Source organism: Vulpes lagopus, chromosome 7, assembly GCF_018345385.1.
Source record: "Vulpes lagopus strain Blue_001 chromosome 7, ASM1834538v1, whole genome shotgun sequence".
Classification (NCBI taxonomy): Eukaryota; Metazoa; Chordata; class Mammalia; order Carnivora; family Canidae; genus Vulpes; species Vulpes lagopus.
In genome coordinates this window covers 102,960,401-102,965,252 of record NC_054830.1, presented here as the reverse complement: position 1 = coordinate 102,965,252, position 4,852 = coordinate 102,960,401, and the positions used below count along the sequence as shown (strand labels likewise).

The window sequence follows — 4,852 nt, the reverse complement described above, 5'->3', positions numbered from 1 at the left end:
GTGATTTTAATATACATGGCTAAAAAAACAACCAACAGATAAGATGCTTTTCTTTCATACACGGATACAGGGAAATTATTTACAATGTTAAATGATTGCTCTACTTTAAGTGGGTAAAAGAACAAAGCAGATTTACCCAACAGTATTGAAATTTCTATTCAGCTCCATCTATTAAAGTCTGAATCTATTTGTATGTCTTTGTGTCATTCTGGAACCTGGGATAAGGGATCGCCATTATCGACCATATGAGGATGTATATCCTTGCCATGTCATCCTGTAACATCAGGTAGAAGAGTAGACTTTACAGTTTCACAAAACTCAGCAATGCCAATAGAAAATCTGTGACTTGCCTTTGCTCAGGGGCCTTACTAACCTTCTCTGAATGGTTCCAGTTTTAGTATCTGTGCTGCTGCCATAAGCAGTTGTTTTGTTTTTGCATTCACTAGCCACTAGCCTACACTGCCAAACAGTTATATCGAATCTCTATCAGAGGGTTGCTTGCTGTCTTAGATGAAGTTTTCTGCCAAGTTCTTTGAGTGTCTGAATTTCTTGAATGAAATAGATGAAAGAAACAAATCATGCTTACAAGCGCAGAAAGAAAGGGAATTAGAGAGAGGGGGTGCAGATAATACAGATATTAGTTTTAAAAAGGTGTACACAATGGTGTTTGAAAAGTCTTGCCAGTTCTTTTGTTTGTTTGCTTGTGTGTTTTCAATTTCTGAGGCTTTAGGGACTTCACATCAAAGTAACAAAAGAGTGGCTAACCCCTGATATATTATAAAGAGCTTCTGCAGCAATAATTAATATAAGGGGGCAGTGACACAAGAATTAATCTTGGAAACCACTCTCAAGGTGATGGGGAAAATAAATGCGCCGTGGGAGTACCCCATAGTGCTGCACCATCGTTGCTGTGTTCTATCATTGATCATTGATGATAGCAAAGAAGTGATCACTCACAAGACAGAACTAATAATAGTCTTCAAATATGGAAGGATCTTCACTCACTTCTATCTTTGGTAACACTCTGTATCAGATGAATGATGAGTGTTTTACTGCCCCAAAGGGCACATGCAACAAGCCTCTTTTCCTTCCTTTCCCTGCTGCATTGTAGATGGTACTGGAGGCCAGTTAATCTGCTATGCTGAAATAGTTCTTTTGGATACTGATTTTTTTCCAGATGTAAATATGTGGCTCTACGAGATTATCCAAGTATTAGTACTCTTGCATGTATGGGTACTATAGACAGGACCACCTCTGCCCTGACCCAGTTACTCAAAGTGACATCACAATTCCGGGAGTCCTGGCTCTATCAGACATGGAAGGTGTCTGATGGGTTTTTTCGTAGTGGTGGTGAAGGTGCTATTGTCAGCATTTGTTCCATTACTCCGGTCCCACTAAATCAACCCTTCCTTTTCATCACAAAAAGACACTCAGGGCACATGAGTTATCTGAAAGTGCCAAAGCGCAAGCCATAGTTCCTAGGTAACATGATCCTTGTTATGTACATCCTACAATTTAACCAGACTGGACTCTGATGCTTTCTTACTGCGGAATTCTGCTGCTGTATTTCTGCCCTCTTGATGCCTGCTGATCCTCATAATCTGGAGTTTTTTTTGCAGATAATGAACATTTTTCTATAGCAAGTAAATTGTAAGCTTTATATAAGATTCACAGGAGAACGATAACTCTCTATCAAAATCAAGAGGTAACCATGCAAAATAAACAACTGTTTGGTCCATTACTATTATTACCTCTTTTCTTCCTGGAAACATTTATTTGAGTTTCATAAGCAAACTTGATATTGTAAATAAAGCTCCTCCATGATCCCAAGATAACATTTGGGTCTCATAATCTAGATGGAAACATGCTTGTGTTGTACAATTTTGATTCCTCCTTTTGTATAAGACTCCAATAATAACATCCCTGTTTCTAATCATGCCCTGAAAAACACCATTTAATAGCTCACCTTTTCCCTCTGAACTTTTCTCTGCTTTAAATCCAGTCTTACAAAAGTATAAAGGATACCTATGTGATTACCTAAAATAAATAAGATCATAATCAACTCGAAAGAAAACATTATACTCGTCCAGAAATTCCTTACTAGGAATACTCCAAAGAGGAAATAAGTGTGTTTATCTATGGTAATAACAATACAGCTGCCTAGCAATCAAGTTAGCTTTCCTGTCATCTTTATCAAGTAGTGTGTTTACACTGGAGACAATCTGAGGAAAGAAAAATCTGTATTGTGTTATCAGTACAATGCAAGCATATTTCTAAACACAGTCAGCCTCTTGTTTACAAGGCACAACAGTGATTACTTCAAACATAGTTTTTAGATAGGCTTGGATTATTAAAGTTTTAAAAGTGGTATAATACATTTAAGACTCAATCATTTCAACTTTTCTCCAAAATTACTTTTCCAATGTATTCTAAAAAAAAACCAGATAATATGGGATATTTCACTGAAAGGAGGGAATGAAAAAGATAAAATAAAAAAATAATAAAAAAAGAAAGTAGGGAATGATCCTGCTATAGTCTCTGTGTACATGTAATTGTGTCTGTTAGTATGTCTGTGCATGTGAGTATACCTGTGTATGAAGAAATAGAGAATTATTTCTTGATTTTGCTCAATAGTATAACTTTTTAGGACAACCTGTCTTAAAAAGCTAAAACAGGTTTATTTTTGTGAAGTTAATGAGAAACAAATATATTTTTTAAACTATTAACCATCATGTTAGAGCCTCACTTTTATTTTTTCTAACAGCTTTTTTCCCCTAAAGAGGTTCAAGAGGCTGGTGTCTCAAAGGAACTATTCAGGATGCATTTGTATATAATAATTATCCCCTTCTCTGACTTCACTAAGTATACTTAGACCAACTCAAATGAACCACAAATTTCATACCATTGGCAGAAAAGCAGGGGTATACAAAGAAGAGGGTCTTTGGTTTTTGTTAAGGAGAAAATGTCAATAAATAGAAAGAAATATAGGACTGGACTTCTCTCTGTTAAACTATCATAAGAATATTAATGAATTGGATTTTAAAGGCACATGCAGGAAGACTTGAGGAATTTTCTGTCAACTAGCCAAGTAGGAAAGAATTGAAGATTTTGTGTTTGTTTGCTTTTAATTCTCACTAATGCCTTCCCACAGAACTTGTTCAAGGCACAGAACTGAGTTGGTGAGACTAACCACTTACCCTTCCAGCAGTACTCCCCCTCCTTGGGAACTAGCAATCACTTTCCCTCTTCTTCCTCTTTTCCTGAAACATTTTAGCTACACCAATTTGGATAAAATCATTGCTATAATATTTCCACAAATATCTGTATTGAAAATACTATATTTCACTAAGAAAGGCAGGGGTATTTCCCAGTGTACATGGGCTGTGAAAAGAGTCTGGATCCCAATTGCAACTCTGTTCCTTTTTAATCTAGGTGAACTCAGTCACATTAGTCAGCTTTTCTGAGAATCATCTGTGAAGGGGGGCAATCAGATATTCTCTTTATGATTGACTTGAGGATTATCTGAGGAAATGTACATAAAACCACCTAGCCTAGTGCCACGAAGATAGAAGAGAGGTCTTAGTTTTATTCCAGGAGAGGAATGTACAGCACCAGACAGCAGGTGGAGATTTTTATGAGACTGAAAGACTTTTCCTGTACTCCAGATGTAGAGCCATGAAGATGATGACTATAGCTTTTTAAATGATAGGTTGATTTACCCCCCAAATAACTTTTGCAATGATAAAGTTGAATTACGACCTTGTAAAGTCATTTGTGTGGCTTATGGGCTTTTGGCTAGGAATTTCTGGGGTGCTCAAACCCATGCCTTAACCACTAATGTTGCCCAAATTCCAAATGCTTTCACATTGCTGACCTGTTCAAATGCCATAGTAATCCTGTGAGTAGGTAGTATTATCCTCATTTGAACATGAAAACACTGAGGCCCAGAATGATTAAATGGACCATCATGGTGATGTTGGGATTTTGCCCAGTATTTTAGAGTCAGAATCAATGGGAACTTCTTTACTGTGCCGTCATTGAACTTTGCTCTACAGTTACAAAAAATAATGGATGGTAGACCGTTAGTGATAACTTTATACATAACAGATCATAAATAACCAAAATCTTTTTCCCAAGATACTTCAACTGTTAGGGAGACTTTATATTGTGATGGTCAATGATTAACACATTATAGCCACTAAAAAACCAACGAACAACAGCAGTAACAATCATAAACCTAAAAGCACACTTCCCAAGGGGTGCTAAAAAAGGAATTTTTACTTATTTAAATCATTATGCCAATACAAAGGATATTATCTTGTTGAATCTGTATGATTTATGCATTGAGACAAAAAATGTCGATTCTACAAGTTTCTTTGGTAAATCTGTACATTATGATTGAGATCAGCACCACTGTTAACCTTTCCGTTGCCTGTAAATAGCAATTACAGGATAACTATAGGGTAAATCTAGGGCTTTGTTTCCCTGAATGCAGGAGTAATTTGAATTGTTCTGACTATAAATTTGAATTGCTTAACATATACTTTCTGTAAATTAAAAATGCATTTTAATAAGTTATTTCACCTTTCCAAATGTATGATCTTCCCTTTTTCAGAAGTTATGTGATTTTAAGAGTAGAACAAGTTTAGAATACTCATAAGAAAACTTAAAACAAGTCAAGAAACATTTTCTTCATTTAAGCATGGCTTAAATTGAGCATAAAGTGAGATTCTTGGAAACATTGCATAATTATACAATATCTAGGATTTTTTCTTCAATAAGATAGATTGAAATATTCAATGCTTATATTTTTTAAAACTATTTAAGTCTAGCTTCAAGTAATTGAATTGTC

The 4,852-nt window shown here is 35.6% G+C and overlaps 1 non-coding gene across 1 annotated transcript; it reads right to left on the bottom strand.

Moving 5' to 3' along the window:
- Positions 1 to 313: 313 nt before the first annotated feature.
- Positions 314 to 422, bottom strand: LOC121496362. Its single transcript, XR_005989186.1, has one exon. It is a non-coding gene; the product is annotated as a U6 spliceosomal RNA (small nuclear RNA).
- Between the last annotated feature and the right edge of the window lie 4,430 nt (positions 423 to 4,852).